A 15,919-nucleotide genomic window follows, 5' to 3' on the forward strand; every position below is an offset into this window, starting at 1 on the left:
GTTCACACCTCTTGTCAGGAGACCTCAAAGACAAAAAAGTAGGCTGGGCAGTCAATGTCTTAAATGTTTGGCATACTGCTGACAAGAAAGCTCAACAATTTCTGAACAGGATATGGACATTTTCCATTAAAGTTCTTCACTTTTAAACATATTCGGACCCTTCGATAGCTCAGTTGGTAGAGCGGAGGACTGTAGGTTAGATATGTTGATATCCTTAGGGCGCTGGTTCAACTCCGGCTCGAAGGAGGAGTCTTTTACAGGTGGAAATTTACAACAGAGACTTAATCACTGGAATCCGATCATCAGCAGATCAAACCTCTAGTCAGGAGACCTCAACAACAAAAAAGTAGGCGGGGCAGTCAATGTCCTGAATTTTTGGCATAGGGACTCTGAAGAAAGCTCAACATTTTCTAACCAGGATATGGACATTTTCCAGATGACTGCTACACTTTTAAACATGTAGGTTACTGTAGGTTACATATGTTGATACCATTAGGTCGCTGGTTCAACTCCAGCTTGAAGGAGTAGTCTTTTACTGCTGGAAATCTGCAACCGATCATCAACAGTTCACACCTCTTGTCAGTAGACCTCAACGCAAAAAAGTAGGCGGGGCAGTCAACGTCCTGAATGTTTGGCATAGGGATTTTGAAGAAAGCTTAAAATTTTCTGAACAGGATATGGACATTTTCCATAAAAATTCTACACTGTTAAACATGATTTTACCCTTCGATAGCTCAGTTGGTAGAGGGGAGGACTGTAGGTTAGATATGTCGATATCCTTAGGTCGTTGGTTCAACTCCGGCTCGAAGGAGGTGTCTTTTACAGGTGGAAATTTACAACAGAGACTTAATGACTGGAATCCGATCATCAGCAGATCAAACATCTACTCAAGAGACCTCAACAACAAAAAAGTAAGCTAGGCAGTCAATGTCCTAAATGCTTGGCATTCTGCTGATAAGAAAGCTCAACATTTTCTGAACTGGATATGGACATTTTCCAGATGAATGCTACACTTTTATACATGTAGGTTACTGTAGGTTACATATGTTGATATCCTTTGGTCGCTGGTTCAACTCCGGCTCGAAGGAGGAGTCTTTTACAGGTGGAAATTTACAACAGAGACTTAATGACTGGAATCCGATCATCAGCAGATCAAACCTCTAGTCAGGAGACCTCAACAACAAAAAAGTAAGCTAGGCAGTCAATGTCCTAAATGCTTGGCATTCTGCTGATAAGAAAGCTCAACATTTTCTAACCAGGATATGGACATTTTCCAGATGAATGCTACACTTTTAAACATGTAGGTTACTGTAGGTTACATATGTTGATACCATTAGGTCGCTGGTTCAACTCCAGCTTGAAGGAGTAGTCTTTTACTGCTGGAAATCTGCAACCGATCATCAACAGTTCACACCTCTTGTCAGTAGACCTCAACGCAAAAAAGTAGGCGGGGCAGTCAACGTCCTGAATGTTTGGCATAGGGATTTTGAAGAAAGCTTAACATTTTCTGAACAGGATATGGACATTTTCCATAAAAATTCTACACTGTTAAACATGATTGGACCCTTCGATAGCTCAGTTGGTAGAGGGGAGGACTGTAGGTTAGATATGTCGATATCCTTAGGTCGTTGGTTCAACTCCGGCTCGAAGGAGGTGTCTTTTACAGGTGGAAATTTACAACAGAGACTTAATGACTGGAATCCGATCATCAGCAGATCAAACATCTACTCAAGAGACCTCAACAACAAAAAAGTAAGCTAGGCAGTCAATGTCCTAAATGCTTGGCATTCTGCTGATAAGAAAGCTCAACATTTTCTGAACTGGATATGGACATTTTCCAGATGAATGCTACACTTTTATACATGTAGGTTACTGTAGGTTACATATGTTGATATCCTTTGGTCGCTGGTTCAACTCCGGCTCGAAGGAGGAGTCTTTTACAGGTGGAAATTTACAACAGAGACTTAATGACTGGAATCCGATCATCAGCAGATCAAACCTCTAGTCAGGAGACCTCAACAACAAAAAAGTAGGCGGGGCAGTCAATGTCCTGCATTTTTGTCATAGGGACTCTGAAGAAAGCTCAACATTTTCTAACCAGGATATGGACATTTTCCAGATGAATGCTACACTTTTAAACATGTAGGTTACTGTAAGTTACATATGTTGATATCATTAGGTCGCTGGTTCAACTCCAGCTTGAAGGAGTAGTCTTTTACTGCTGGAAATCTGCAACCGATCATCAACAGTTCACACCTCTTGTCAGGAGACCTCAACGCAAAAAAGTAGGCGGGGCAGTCAATGTCTTAAATGTTTGGCATACTGCTGACAAGAAAGCTCAACAATTTCTGAACAGGATATGGACATTTTCCATAAAAGTTCTTCACTGTTAAACATATTCGGACCCTTCGATAGCTCAGTTGGTAGAGCGGAGGACTGTAGGTTAGATATGTTGATATCCTTAGGGCGCTGGTTCAACTCCGGCTCGAAGGAGGAGTCTTTTACAGGTGGAAATTTACAACAGAGACTTAATGACTGGAATCCGATCATCAGCAGATCAAACCTCTAGTCAGGAGACCTCAACAACAAAAAAGTAGGCGGTAGAGTCAATGTCCTGCATTTTTGGCATAGGGACTCTGAAGAAAGCTCAACATTTTCTAACCAGGATATGGACATTTTCCAGATGAATGCTACACTTTTAAACATGTAGGTTACTGTAAGTTACATATGTTGATATCATTAGGTCGCTGGTTCAACTCCAGCTTGAAGGAGTAGTCTTTTACTGCTGGAAATCTGCAACCGATCATCAACAGTTCACACCTCTTGTCAGGAGACCTCAACGCAAAAAAGTAGGCGGGGCAGTCAATGTCTTAAATGTTTGGCATACTGCTGACAAGAAAGCTCAACAATTTCTGAACAGGATATGGACATTTTCCATAAAAGTTCTTCACTGTTAAACATATTCGGACCCTTCGATAGCTCAGTTGGTAGAGCGGAGGACTGTAGGTTAGATATGTTGATATCCTTAGGGCGCTGGTTCAACTCCGGCTCGAAGGAGGAGTCTTTTACAGGTGGAAATTTACAACAGAGACTTAATGACTGGAATCCGATCATCAGCAGATCAAACCTCTAGTCAGGAGACCTCAACAACAAAAAAGTAGGCGGGGCAGTCAATGTCCTGAATTTTTGGCATAGGGACTCTGAAGAAAGCTCAACATTTTCTAACCAGGATATGGACATTTTCCAGATGAATGCTACACTTTTAAACATGTAGGTTACTGTAGGTTACATATGTTGATACCATTAGGTCACTGGTTCAACTCCAGCTTGAAGGAGTAGTCTTTTACTGCTGGAAATCTGCAACCGATCATCAACAGTTCACACCTCTTGTCAGTAGACCTCAACGCAAAAAAGTAGGCGGGGCAGTCAACGTCCTGAATGTTTGGCATAGGGATTTTGAAGAAAGCTTAAAATTTTCTGAACAGGATATGGACATTTTCCATAAAAATTCTACACTGTTAAACATGATTGGACCCTTCGATAGCTCAGTTGGTAGAGGGGAGGACTGTAGGTTAGATATGTTGATATCCTTAGGTCGTTGGTTCAACTCCGGCTCGAAGGAGGTGTCTTTTACAGGTGGAAATTTAAAACAGAGACTTAATGACTGGAATCCGATCATCAGCAGATCAAACCTCTAGTCAGGAGACCTCAACAACAAAAAAGTAGGCGGGGCAGTCAATGTCCTGCATGTTTGGCATAGGGACTCTGAAGAAAGCTCAACATTTTCTAACCAGGATATGGACATTTTCCAGATGAATGCTACACTTTTAAACATGTAGGTTACTGTAAGTTACATATGTTGATATCATTAGGTCGCTGGTTCAACTCCAGCTTGAAGGAGTAGTCTTTTACTGCTGGAAATCTGCAACCGATCATCAACAGTTCACACCTCTTGTCAGGAGACCTCAACGCAAAAAAGTAGGCGGGGCAGTCAATGTCTTAAATGTTTGGCATACTGCTGACAAGAAAGCTCAACAATTTCTGAACAGGATATGGACATTTTCCATAAAAGTTCTTCACTGTTAAACATATTCGGACCCTTCGATAGCTCAGTTGGTAGAGCGGAGGACTGTAGGTTAGATATGTTGATATCCTTAGGGCGCTGGTTCAACTCCGGCTCGAAGGAGGAGTCTTTTACAGGTGGAAATTTACAACAGAGACTTAATGACTGGAATCCGATCATTAGCAGATCAAACCTCTAGTCAGGAGACCTCAACAACAAAAAAGTAGGCGGGGCAGTCAATGTCCTGCATTTTTGGCATAGGGACTCTGAAGAAAGCTCAACATTTTCTAACCAGGATATGGACATTTTCCAGATGAATGCTACACTTTTAAACATGTAGGTTACTGTAAGTTACATATGTTGATATCATTAGGTCGCTGGTTCAACTCCAGCTTGAAGGAGTAGTCGTTTACTGATGGAAATCTGCAAACGATCATCAACAGTTCACGCCTCTTGTCATGAGACCTCAAAGACAAAAAAGTAGGCGGGGCAGTCAACGTCCTGAATGTTTGGCATAGGGATTTTGAAGAAAGCTTAAAATTTTCTGAACAGGATATGGAGATTTTCCAGAAATATTCTACACTGTTAAACATGATCGGACCCTTCGATAGCTCAGTTGGTAGAGTGGAGGACTGTAGGTTACATATGTTGATATCCTTAGGGCGCTGGTTCAACTCCGGCTCGAAGGAGGAGTCTTTTACAGGTGGAAATTTACAACAGAGACTTAATGACTGGAATCCGATCATCAGCAGAACAAACCTCTTGCCAGGAGACTTCAACGACAGAAAAGTAGTAGGCAGTCAATATCCTGAATTTTTGGCATAGGGACTCTGTAGAAAGCTCAACATTTTCTAACCAGGATATGGACATTTTCCAGATGAATGCTACACTTTTAAACATGTAGGTTACTGTAGGTTACATATGTTGATATCCTTAGGTCGCTGGTTCAACTCCGGCTCGAAGGAGGAGTCTTTTACAGGTGGAAATTTACAACAGACACTTAATGACTGGAATCCGATCATCAGCAGATCAAACCTCTTGCCAGGAGACTTCAACGACAGAAAAGTAGTAGGAAGTCAATATCCTGAATTTTTGGCATAGAGACTCTGTAGAAAGCTCAACATTTTCTGAACAGGATATGGAGATTTTCCAGAAATATTCTACACTGTTAAACATGATCGGACCCTTCGATAGCTCAGTTGGTAGAGTGGAGGGCTGTAGGTTACATATGTTGATATCTTTAGGACGTGGTTCAACTCCGGCTCAAAGGAGGAGTCTTTTACAGGTGGAAATTTACAACAGAGACTTAATGACTGGAATCCGATCATCAGCAGATCAAACCTCATGTCAGGAGACCTCAACAACAAAAAAGTAGGCGGGGCAGTCAATGTCCTGAATTTTTGGCATAGGGACTCTGAAGAAAGCTCAACATTTTCTAACCAGGATATGGACATTTTCCAGATGAATGCTACACTTTTAAACATGTAGGTTACTGTAGGTTACATATGTTGATATCCTTTGGTCGCTGGTTCAACTCCGGCTCGAAGGAGGAGTCTTTTACAGGTGGAAATTTACAACAGAGACTTAATGACTGGAATCCAATCATCAGCAGATCAAACCTCTAGTCAGGAGACCTCAACAACAAAAAATAGGCGGGGCAGTCAATGTCCTGCATTTTTGGCATAGGGACTCTGAAGAAAGCTCAACATTTTCTAACCAGGATATGGACATTTTCCAGATGAATGCTACACTTTTAAACATGTAGGTTACTGTAGGTTACATATGTTGATATCCTTAGGTCGCTGGTTCAACTCCAGCTTGAAGGAGTAGTCTTTTACTGCTGGAAATCTGCAACCGATCATCAACAGTTCACACCTCTTGTCAGGAGACCTCAACGACAAAAAAGGAGGCGGGGCAGTCAACGTCCTGAATGTTTGGCATAGGGATTTTGAAGAAAGCTTAAAATTTTCTGAACAGGATATGGACATTTTCCATAAAAATTCTACACGGTTAAACATGATTAGACCCTTCAATAGCTCAGTTGGTAGAGCGGAGGACTGTAGGTTAGATATGTTGTTATCCTTAGGTCGCTGGTTCAACTCCATCTTCAAGGAGTAGTCTTTTACTGCTGGAAATCTGCAAACGATCATCAACAGTTCACACCTCTAGTCAGGAGACCTCAACAACAAAAAAGTAGGCGGGGCAGTCAATGTCCTGAATTTTTGGCATAGGGACTCTGAAGAAAGCTCAACATTTTCTAACCAGGATATGGACATTTTCCAGATAAATGCTACACTTTTAAACATGTAGGTTACTGTAGGTTACATATGTTGATATCCTTAGGTCGCTGGTTCAACTCCGGCTCGAAGGAGGAGTCTTTCACAGGTGGAAATTTACAACAGACACTTAATGACTGGAATCCGATCATCAGCAGATCACACCTCTTGCCAGGAGACTTCAACGACAGAAAAGTAGTAGGAAGTCAATATCCTGAATTTTTGGCATAGGGACTCTGTAGAAAGCTCAACATTTTCTAACCAGGATATGGACATTTTCCAGATGAATGCTACACTTTTAAACATGTAGGTAACTGTAGGTTACATATGTTGATATCCTTTGGTCGCTGGTTCAACTCCGGCTCAAAAGAGGAGTCTTTTCAGCTTGAAGGAGTAGTCGTTTACTGATGGAAATCTGCAAACGATCATCAACAGTTCACACCTCTTGTCAGGAGACCTCAAAGACAAAAAAGTAGTCGGGGCAGTCAATGTCCTAAATGTTTGGCATTTTGCTGACAAGAAAGCTCAACAATTTCTGAACAGGATATGGACATTTTCCATAAAATTTCTTCACTGTTAAACATATTCGGACCCTTCGATAGCTCAGTTGGTAGAGCGGAGGACTGTAGGTTACATATGTTGTTATCCTTAGGGCGCTGGTTCAACTCCGGCTCGAAGGAGGAATCTTTTACAGGTGGAAATTTACAACAGAGACTTAATGACTGGAATCCGATCATCAGCAGATCAAACATCTACTCAAGAGACCTCAACAACAAAAAAGTAAGCTAGGCAGTCAATGTCCTAAATGCTTGGCATTCTGCTGATAAGAAAGCTCAACATTTTCTGAACTCGATATGGACATTTTCCAGATGAATGCTACACTTTTATACATGTAGGTTACTGTAGGTTACATATGTTGATATCCTTTGGTCGCTGGTTCAACTCCGGCTCGAAGGAGGAGTCTTTTACAGGTGGAAATTTACAACAGAGACTTAATGACTGGAATCCGATCATCAGCAGATCAAACCTCTAGTCAGGAGACCTCAACAACAAAAAAGTAGGCGGGCAGTCAATGTCCTGCATTTTTGGCATAGGGACTCTGAAGAAAGCTCAACATTTTCTAACCAGGATATGGACATTTTCCAGATGAATGCTACACTTTTAAACATGTAGGTTACTGTAGGTTACATATGTTGATATCCTTAGGTCGCTGGTTCAACTCCAGCTTGAAGGAGTAGTCTTTTACTGCTGGAAATCTGCAACCGATCATCAACAGTTCACACCTCTTGTCAGGAGACCTCAAAGACAAAAAAGTAGGCGGGGCAGTCAATGTCTTAAATGTTTGGCATACTGCTGACAAGAAAGCTCAACAATTTCTGAACAGGATATGGACATTTTTCCATAAAAGTTCTTCACTGTTAAACATATTCGGACCCTTCGGTAGCTCAGTTGGTAGAGCGGAGGACTGTAGGTTAGATATGTTGATATCCTTAGGTCGCTGGTTCAACTCCGGCTCGAAGGAGGAGTCTTTTACAGGTGGAAATTTACAACAGAGACTTAATGACTGGAATCCGATCATCAGCAGATCAAACCTCTAGTCAGGAGACCTCAACAACAAAAAAGTAGGCGGGGCAGTCAATGTCCTGCATTTTTGGCATAGGGACTCTGAAGAAAGCTCAACATTTTCTAACCAGGATATGGACATTTTCCAGATTAATGCTACACTTTTAAACATGTAGGTTACTGTAGGTTACATATGTTGATATCATTAGGTCGCTGGTTCAACTCTAGCTTGAAGGAGTAGTCTTTTACTGCTGGAAATCTGCAACCGATCATCAACAGTTCACACCTCTTGTCAGGAGACCTCAACGCAAAAAAGTAGGCGGGGCAGTCAATGTCTTAAATGTTTGGCATACTGCTGACAAGAAAGCTCAACAATTTCTGAACAGGATATGGACATTTTCCATAAAAGTTCTTCACTGTTAAACATATTCGGACCCTTCGATAGCTCAGTTGGTAGAGCGGAGGACTGTAGGTTAGATATGTTGATATCCTTAGGGCGCTGGTTCAACTCCGGCTCGAAGGAGGTGTCTTTTACAGGTGGAAATTTACAACAGAGATTTAATGACTGGAATCCGATCATCAGCAGATCAAACATCTACTCAAGAGACCTCAACAACAAAAAAGTAAGCTAGGCAGTCAATGTCCTAAATGCTTGGCATTCTGCTGATAAGAAAGCTCAACATTTTCTGAACTGGATATGGACATTTTCCAGATGAATGCTACACTTTTATGAATGTAGGTTACTGTAGGTTACATATGTTGACATCCTTTGGTCGCTGGTTCAACTCCGGCTCGAAGGAGGAGTCTTTTACAGGTGGAAATTTACAACAGAGACTTAATGACTGGAATCCGATCATCAGCAGATCAAACATCTACTCAAGAGACCTCAACAACAAAAAAGTAAGCTAGGCAGTCAATGTCCTAAATGCTTGGCATACTGCTGATAAGAAAGCTCAACAATTTCTGAACTGGATATGGACATTTTCCAGATGAATGCTACACTTTTATACATGTAGGTTACTGTAGGTTACATATGTTGATATCCTTTGGTCGCTGGTTCAACTCCGGCTAGCGGGAGGAGTCTTTTACAGGTGGAAGCTCCAACCGATCATCAACAGTTCACACCTCTTGTCAGGAGACCTTAACAGGTCTCCTGACAACAGAAAGCAAGAGGGATTTTGAAGAAAGCTTAAAATTTTCTGAACAGGATATGGACATTTTCCATAAAAGTTCTTCACTGTTAAACATATTCGGACCCTTCGATAGCTCAGTTGGTAGAGCGGAGGACTGTAGGTTAGATATGTTGATATCCTTAGGTCGATGGTTCAACTCCGGCTCGAAGGAGGTGTATTTTACAGGTGGAAATTTACCACAGAGACTTAATGACTGGAATCCGATCATCAGCAGATCAAACATCTACTCAAGAGACCTCAACAACAAAAAAGTAAGCTAGGCAGTCAATGTCCTAAATGCTTGGCATACTGCTGATAAGAAAGCTCAACAATTTCTGAACTGGATATGGATATTTTCCATATGAATGCTACACTTTTATACATGTAGGTTACTGTAGGTTACATATGTTAATATCCTTTGGTCGCTGGTTCAACTCCGGCTAGCGGGAGGAGTCTTTTACAGGTGGAAGCTCCAACCGATCGTCAACAGTTCACACCTCTTGTCAGGAGACCTCAACAGGTCTCCTGACAACAGAAAGCAAGAGGGATTTTGAAGAAAGCTTAAAATTTTCTGAACAGGATATGGACATTTTCCATAAAAATTCTACACTGTTAAACATGATCGTACCTTTCGATAGCTCAGTTGGTAGAACGGAGGACTGTAGGTTAGATATTTTGATATCCTTTGGTCGCTGGTTCAACTCCGGCTCGAAGGAGGAGTCTTTTACAGGTGGAAATTTACAACAGAGACTTAATGACTGGAATCCGATCATCAGCAGATCAAACCTCTAGTAAGGAGACCTCAACAACAAAAAAGTAGGCGGGCAGTCAATGTCCTGCATTTTTGGCATAGGGACTCTGAAGAAAGCTCAACATTTTCTAACCAGGATATGGACATTTTCCAGATGAATGCTACACTTTTAAACATGGAGGTTACTGTAGGTTACATATGTTGATATCCTTAGGTCGCTGGTTCAACTACGGCTCGAAGGAGTAATCTTTTACTGCTGGAAATCTGCAACCGATCATCAACAGTTCACACCTCTTGTCAGGAGACCTCAAAGACAAAAAAGTAGGCGGGGCAGTCAATGTCTTAAATGTTTGGCATACTGCTGACAAGAAAGCTCAACAATTTCTGAACAGGATATGGACATTTTCCATAAAAATTCTACACTGTTAAACATGATTGGACCCTTCGATAGCTTAGTTGGTAGAGGGGAGGGCTGTAGGTTAGATATGTCGATATCCTTAGGTCGCTGGTTCAACTCCGGCTCGAAGGAGGTGTCTTTTACAGGTGGAAATTTACGACAGAGACTTAATGACTGGAATCCGATCATCAGCAGATCAAACATCTACTCAAGAGACCTCAACAACAAAAAAGTAAGCTAGGCAGTCAATGTCCTAAATGCTTGGCATTCTGCTGATAAGAAAGCTCAACATTTTCTGAACTGGATATGGACATTTTCCAGATGAATGCTACACTTTTATACATGTAGGTTACTGTAGGTTACATATGTTGATATCCTTAGGTCGCTGGTTCAACTCCGGCTCGAAGGAGGAGTCTTTTACAGGTGGAAATTTACAACAGAGACTTAATGACTGGAATCCAATCATCAGCAGATCAAACCTCTTGTCAGGAGACCTCAACGACAAAAAGTAGGCGGGGCAGTCAACGTCCTGAATGTTTGGCATAGGGATTTTGAAGAAAGCTTAAAATTTTCTGAACTGGATATGGACATTTTCCAGGTGAATGCTACACTTTTATACATGTAGGTTACTGTAGGTTACATATGTTGATATCCTTTGGTCGCTGGTTCAACTCCGGCTAGCGGGAGGAGTCTTTTACAGGTGGAAGCTCCAACCAATCATCAACAGTTCACACCTCTTGTCAGGAGACATCAACAGGTCTCCTGACAACAGAAAGCAAGAGGGATTTTGAAGAAAGCTTAAAATTTTCTGAACAGGATATGGACATTTTCCATAAAAATTCTACACTGTTAAACATGATCGTACCTTTCGATAGCTCACTTGGTAGAACGGAGGACTGTAAGTTACATATTTTTATATCCTTTGGTCGCTGGTTCAACTCCAGCTCGAAGGAGGAGTCTTTTACAGGTGGAAATTTACAACAGACACTTAATGACTGGAATCCAATCATCAGCAGATCAAACCTCTAGTCAGGAGACCTCAACAACAAAAAAGTAGGCGGGGCAGTCAATGTCCTGCATTTTTGGCATAGGGACTCTGAAGAAAGCTCAACATTTTCTAACCAGGATATGGACATTTTCCAGATGAATGCTACACTTTTAAACATGTAGGTTACTGTAGGTTACATATGTTGATATCCTTAGGTCGCTGGTTCAACTCCAGCTTGAAGGAGTAGTCTTTTACTGCTGGAAATCTGCAACCGATCATCAACAGTTCACACCTCTTGTCTGGAGACCTCAACGACAAAAAAGGAGGCGGGGCAGTCAACGTCCTGAATGTTTGGCATAGGGATTTTGAAGAAAGCTTAAAATTTTCTGAACAGGATATGGACATTTTCCATAAAAATTCTACACTGTTAAACATGATTGGACCCTTCGATAGCTCAGTTGGTAGAGCCGAGGACTGTAGGTTAGAAATGTCGATATCCTTAGGTCGCTGGTGCAACTCCGGCTCGAAGGAGCAGTCTTTTACTGCTGGAAATCTGCAACCGATCATCAACAGTTCACACCTCTTGTCAGGAGACCTCAAAGACAAAAAAGTAGGCGGGGCAGTCAATGTCTTAAATGTTTGGCATACTGCTGACAAGAAAGCTCAACAATTTCTGAACAGGATATGGACATTTTCCATAAAAGTTCTTCACTGTTAAACATATTCGGACCCTTCGATAGCTCAGTTGGTAGAGCGGAGGACTGTAGGTTAGATATGTTGATATCCTTAGGTCGCTGGTTCAACTCCGGCTCGAAGGAGGAGTCTTTTACAGGTGGAAATTTACAACAGAGACTTAATGACTGGAATCCGATCATCAGCAGATCAAACCTCTAGCCAGGAGACCTCAACAACAAAAAAGTAGGCGGGGCAGTCAATGTCCTGCATTTTTGGCATAGGGACTCTGAAGAAAGCTCAACATTTTCTAACCAGGATATGGACATTTTCCAGATGAATGCTACACTTTTAAACATGTAGGTTACTGTAGGTTACATATGTTGATATCATTAGGTCGCTGGTTCAACTCTAGCTTGAAGGAGTAGTCTTTTACTGCTGGAAATCTGCAACCGATCATCAACAGTTCACACCTCTTGTCAGGAGACCTCAACGCAAAAAAGTAGGCGGGGCAGTCAATGTCTTAAATGTTTGGCATACTGCTGACAAGAAAGCTCAACAATTTCTGAACAGGATATGGACATTTTCCATAAAAGTTCTTCACTGTTAAACATATTCGGACCCTTCGATAGCTCAGTTGGTAGAGCGGAGGACTGTAGGTTAGATATGTTGATATCCTTAGGGCGCTGGTTCAACTCCGGCTCGAAGGAGGTGTCTTTTACAGGTGGAAATTTACAACAGAGACTTAATGACTGGAATCCGATCATCAGCAGATCAAACATCTACTCAAGAGACCTCAACAACAAAAAAGTAAGCTAGGCAGTCAATGTCCTAAATGCTTGGCATTCTGCTGATAAGAAAGCTCAACATTTTCTGAACTGGATATGGACATTTTCCAGATGAATGCTACACTTTTATACATGTAGGTTACTGTAGGTTACATATGTTGATATCCTTTGGTCGCTGGTGCAACTCCGGCTCGAAGGAGGAGTCTTTTACAGGTGGAAATTTACAACAGAGACTTAATGACTGGAATCCGATCATCAGCAGATCAAACATCTACTCAAGAGACCTCAACAACAAAAAAGTAAGCTAGGCAGTCAATGTCCTAAATGCTTGGCATACTGCTGATAAGAAAGCTCAACAATTTCTGAACTGGATATGGACATTTTCCAGATGAATGCTACACTTTTATACATGTAGGTTACTGTAGGTTACATATGTTGATATCCTTTGGTCGCTGGTTCAACTCCGGCTAGCAGGAGGAGTCTTTTACAGGTGGAAATTTACAACAGAGACTTAATGACTGGAATCCGATCATCAGCAGATCAAACATCTACTCAAGAGGCCTCAACAACAAAAAAGTAAGCTAGGCAGTCAATGTCCTAAATGATTGGCATTCTGCTGATAAGAAAGCTCAACATTTTCTGAACTGGATATGGACATTTTCCAGATGAATGCTACACTTTTATACATGTAGGTTACTGTAGGTTACATATGTTGATATCCTTTGGTCGCTGGTTCAACTCCGGCTCGAAGGAGGAGTCTTTTACAGGTGGAAATTTACAACAGAGACTTAATGACTGGAATCCGATCATCAGCAGATCAAACCTCTAGTCAGGAGACCTCAACAACAAAAAAGTAGGCGGGCAGTCAATGTCCTGCATTTTTGGCATAGGGACTCTGAAGAAAGCTCAACATTTTCTAACCAGGATATGGACATTTTCCAGATGAATGCTACACTTTTAAACATGTAGGTTACTGTAGGTTACATATGTTGATATCCTTAGGTCGCTGGTTCAACTCCAGCTTGAAGGAGTAGTCTTTTACTGCTGGAAATCTGCAACCGATCATCAACAGTTCACACCTCTTGTCAGGAGACCTCAAAGACAAAATAGTAGGCGGGGCAGTCAATGTCTTAAATGTTTGGCATACTGCTGACAAGAAAGCTCAACAATTTCTGAACAGGATATGGACATTTTCCATAAAAGTTCTTCACTGTTAAACATATTCGGACCCTTCGATAGCTCAGTTGGTAGAGCGGAGGACTGTAGGTTAGATATGTTGATATCCTTAGGGCGCTGGTTCAACTCCGGCTCGAAGGAGGTGTCTTTTACAGGTGGAAATTTACAACAGAGACTTAATGACTGGAATCCGATCATCAGCAGATCAAACATCTACTCAAGAGACCTCAACAACAAAAAAGTAAGCTAGGCAGTCAATGTCCTAAATGCTTGGCATTCTGCTGATAAGAAAGCTCAACATTTTCTGAACTGGATATGGACATTTTCCAGATGAATGCTACACTTTTATGAATGTAGGTTACTGTAGGTTACATATGTTGATATCCTTTGGTCGCTGGTTCAACTCCGGCTCAAAGGAGGAGTCTTTTACAAGTGGAAATTTACAACAGAGACTTAATGACTGGAATCCGATCATCAGCAGATCAAACATCTACTCAAGAGACCTCAACAACAAAAAAGTAAGCTAGGCAGTCAATGTCCTAAATGCTTGGCATACTGCTGATAAGAAAGCTCAACAATTTCTGAACTGGATATGGACATTTTCCAGATGAATGCTACACTTTTATACATGTAGGTTACTGTAGGTTACATATGTTGATGTCCTTTGGTCGCTGGTTCAACTCCGGCTAGCGGGAGGAGTCTTTTACAGGTGGAAGCTCCAACCGATCATCAACAGTTCACACCTCTTGTCAGGAGACCTCAACAGGTCTCCTGACAACAGAAAGCAAGAGGGATTTTGAAGAAAGCTTAAAATTTTCTGAACAGGATATGGACATTTTCCATAAAAATTCTACACTGTTAAACATGATCGTACCTTTCGATAGCTCAGTTGGTAGAACGGAGGACTGTAGGTTAGATATTTTGATATCCTTTGGTCGCTGGTTCAACTCCGGCTCGAAGGAGGAGTCTTTTACAGGTGGAAATTTACAACAGAGACTTAATGACTGGAATCCGATCATCAGCAGATCAAACCTCTAGTCAGGAGACCTCAACAACAAAAAAGTAGGCGGGCAGTCAATGTCCTGCATTTTTGGCATAGGGACTCTGAAGAAAGCTCAACATTTTCTAACCAGGATATGGACATTTTCCAGATGAACGCTACACTTTTAAACACGGAGGTTACTGTAGGTTACATATGTTGATATCCTTAGGTCGCTGGTTCAACTCCGGCTCGAAGGAGTAGTCTTTTACTGCTGGAAATCTGCAACCGATCATCAACAGTTCACACCTCTTGTCAGGAGACCTCAAAGACAAAAAAGTAGTCGGGGCAGTCAATGTCCTAAATGTTTGGCATTTTGCTGACAAGAAAGCTCAACAATTTCTGAACAGGATATGGACATTTTCCATAAAATTTCTTCACTGTTGAACATATTCGGACCCTTCGATAGCTCAGTTGGTAGAGCGGAGGACTGTAGGTTACATATGTTGTTATCCTTAGGGCGCTGGTTCAACTCCGGCTCGAAGGAGGAATCTTTTACAGGTGGAAATTTACAACAGAGACTTAATGACTGGAATCCGATCATCAGCAGATCAAACCTCTAGTCAGGAGACCTCAACAACAAAAAAGTAGGCGGGGCAGTGATTGTCCTGAATTTTTGGCAATGGGACTCTGAAGAAGGCTCAACAATTTCTGAACAGGATATGGACATTTTCCATAAAAGTTCTTCACTGTTAAACATATTCGGACCCTTCGATAGCTCAGTTGGTAGAGCGGAGGACTGTAGGTTAGATATGTTGATATCCTTAGGGCGCTGGTTCAACTCCGGCTCGAAGGAGGTGTCTTTTACAGGTGGAAATTTACAACAGAGACTTAATGACTGGAATCCGATCATCAGCAGATCAAACATCTACTCAAGAGACCTCAACAACAAAAAAGTAAGCTAGGCAGTCAATGTCCTAAATGCTTGGCATTCTGCTGATAAGAAAGCTCAACATTTTCTGAACTGGATATGGACATTTTCCAGATGAATGCTACACTTTTATGAATGTAGGTTACTGTAGGTTACATATGTT

The 15,919-nt window shown here is 41.5% G+C and overlaps 21 non-coding genes across 21 annotated transcripts; all 21 read left to right on the forward strand.

Annotated features, from left to right (window-relative positions):
• The first annotated feature begins 158 nt into the window (after positions 1-158).
• On the forward strand, positions 159-246 carry trnay-gua (transfer RNA tyrosine (anticodon GUA)). The gene is given in 2 exon segments: positions 159-195; positions 211-246. It is a non-coding gene; the product is annotated as a tRNA-Tyr (tRNA).
• A 477-nt stretch (positions 247-723) lies between these two features.
• Positions 724-811, forward strand: trnay-gua (transfer RNA tyrosine (anticodon GUA)). The gene is given in 2 exon segments: positions 724-760; positions 776-811. It is a non-coding gene; the product is annotated as a tRNA-Tyr (tRNA).
• A 753-nt stretch (positions 812-1,564) lies between these two features.
• Positions 1,565-1,652, forward strand: trnay-gua (transfer RNA tyrosine (anticodon GUA)). Its single transcript is given in 2 exon segments — positions 1,565-1,601; positions 1,617-1,652. It is a non-coding gene; the product is annotated as a tRNA-Tyr (tRNA).
• A 753-nt stretch (positions 1,653-2,405) lies between these two features.
• Positions 2,406-2,493, forward strand: trnay-gua (transfer RNA tyrosine (anticodon GUA)). The gene is given in 2 exon segments: positions 2,406-2,442; positions 2,458-2,493. It is a non-coding gene; the product is annotated as a tRNA-Tyr (tRNA).
• Positions 2,494-2,969: 476 nt separating this feature from the next.
• Positions 2,970-3,057, forward strand: trnay-gua (transfer RNA tyrosine (anticodon GUA)). The gene is given in 2 exon segments: positions 2,970-3,006; positions 3,022-3,057. It is a non-coding gene; the product is annotated as a tRNA-Tyr (tRNA).
• Positions 3,058-3,534: 477 nt separating this feature from the next.
• On the forward strand, positions 3,535-3,622 carry trnay-gua (transfer RNA tyrosine (anticodon GUA)). The gene is given in 2 exon segments: positions 3,535-3,571; positions 3,587-3,622. It is a non-coding gene; the product is annotated as a tRNA-Tyr (tRNA).
• Positions 3,623-4,098: 476 nt separating this feature from the next.
• On the forward strand, positions 4,099-4,186 carry trnay-gua (transfer RNA tyrosine (anticodon GUA)). The gene is given in 2 exon segments: positions 4,099-4,135; positions 4,151-4,186. It is a non-coding gene; the product is annotated as a tRNA-Tyr (tRNA).
• Positions 4,187-4,664: 478 nt separating this feature from the next.
• trnay-gua (transfer RNA tyrosine (anticodon GUA)) lies at positions 4,665-4,752 on the forward strand. Its single transcript is given in 2 exon segments — positions 4,665-4,701; positions 4,717-4,752. It is a non-coding gene; the product is annotated as a tRNA-Tyr (tRNA).
• A 2,179-nt stretch (positions 4,753-6,931) lies between these two features.
• Positions 6,932-7,019, forward strand: trnay-gua (transfer RNA tyrosine (anticodon GUA)). The gene is given in 2 exon segments: positions 6,932-6,968; positions 6,984-7,019. It is a non-coding gene; the product is annotated as a tRNA-Tyr (tRNA).
• A 754-nt stretch (positions 7,020-7,773) lies between these two features.
• Positions 7,774-7,861, forward strand: trnay-gua (transfer RNA tyrosine (anticodon GUA)). The gene is given in 2 exon segments: positions 7,774-7,810; positions 7,826-7,861. It is a non-coding gene; the product is annotated as a tRNA-Tyr (tRNA).
• A 476-nt stretch (positions 7,862-8,337) lies between these two features.
• Positions 8,338-8,425, forward strand: trnay-gua (transfer RNA tyrosine (anticodon GUA)). The gene is given in 2 exon segments: positions 8,338-8,374; positions 8,390-8,425. It is a non-coding gene; the product is annotated as a tRNA-Tyr (tRNA).
• A 733-nt stretch (positions 8,426-9,158) lies between these two features.
• trnay-gua (transfer RNA tyrosine (anticodon GUA)) lies at positions 9,159-9,246 on the forward strand. Its single transcript is given in 2 exon segments — positions 9,159-9,195; positions 9,211-9,246. It is a non-coding gene; the product is annotated as a tRNA-Tyr (tRNA).
• Positions 9,247-9,702: 456 nt separating this feature from the next.
• trnay-gua (transfer RNA tyrosine (anticodon GUA)) lies at positions 9,703-9,790 on the forward strand. Its single transcript is given in 2 exon segments — positions 9,703-9,739; positions 9,755-9,790. It is a non-coding gene; the product is annotated as a tRNA-Tyr (tRNA).
• A 476-nt stretch (positions 9,791-10,266) lies between these two features.
• Positions 10,267-10,354, forward strand: trnay-gua (transfer RNA tyrosine (anticodon GUA)). Its single transcript is given in 2 exon segments — positions 10,267-10,303; positions 10,319-10,354. It is a non-coding gene; the product is annotated as a tRNA-Tyr (tRNA).
• A 1,299-nt stretch (positions 10,355-11,653) lies between these two features.
• trnay-gua (transfer RNA tyrosine (anticodon GUA)) lies at positions 11,654-11,741 on the forward strand. The gene is given in 2 exon segments: positions 11,654-11,690; positions 11,706-11,741. It is a non-coding gene; the product is annotated as a tRNA-Tyr (tRNA).
• Positions 11,742-11,940: 199 nt separating this feature from the next.
• trnay-gua (transfer RNA tyrosine (anticodon GUA)) lies at positions 11,941-12,028 on the forward strand. The gene is given in 2 exon segments: positions 11,941-11,977; positions 11,993-12,028. It is a non-coding gene; the product is annotated as a tRNA-Tyr (tRNA).
• A 476-nt stretch (positions 12,029-12,504) lies between these two features.
• On the forward strand, positions 12,505-12,592 carry trnay-gua (transfer RNA tyrosine (anticodon GUA)). The gene is given in 2 exon segments: positions 12,505-12,541; positions 12,557-12,592. It is a non-coding gene; the product is annotated as a tRNA-Tyr (tRNA).
• Positions 12,593-13,899: 1,307 nt separating this feature from the next.
• trnay-gua (transfer RNA tyrosine (anticodon GUA)) lies at positions 13,900-13,987 on the forward strand. Its single transcript is given in 2 exon segments — positions 13,900-13,936; positions 13,952-13,987. It is a non-coding gene; the product is annotated as a tRNA-Tyr (tRNA).
• Positions 13,988-14,720: 733 nt separating this feature from the next.
• Positions 14,721-14,808, forward strand: trnay-gua (transfer RNA tyrosine (anticodon GUA)). The gene is given in 2 exon segments: positions 14,721-14,757; positions 14,773-14,808. It is a non-coding gene; the product is annotated as a tRNA-Tyr (tRNA).
• Positions 14,809-15,284: 476 nt separating this feature from the next.
• trnay-gua (transfer RNA tyrosine (anticodon GUA)) lies at positions 15,285-15,372 on the forward strand. The gene is given in 2 exon segments: positions 15,285-15,321; positions 15,337-15,372. It is a non-coding gene; the product is annotated as a tRNA-Tyr (tRNA).
• Positions 15,373-15,593: 221 nt separating this feature from the next.
• Positions 15,594-15,681, forward strand: trnay-gua (transfer RNA tyrosine (anticodon GUA)). Its single transcript is given in 2 exon segments — positions 15,594-15,630; positions 15,646-15,681. It is a non-coding gene; the product is annotated as a tRNA-Tyr (tRNA).
• The last annotated feature ends 238 nt before the right edge of the window (positions 15,682-15,919 follow it).

The sequence above is a fragment of the Platichthys flesus genome, chromosome 8 (genome assembly GCF_949316205.1).
Source record: "Platichthys flesus chromosome 8, fPlaFle2.1, whole genome shotgun sequence".
Classification (NCBI taxonomy): Eukaryota; Metazoa; Chordata; class Actinopteri; order Pleuronectiformes; family Pleuronectidae; genus Platichthys; species Platichthys flesus.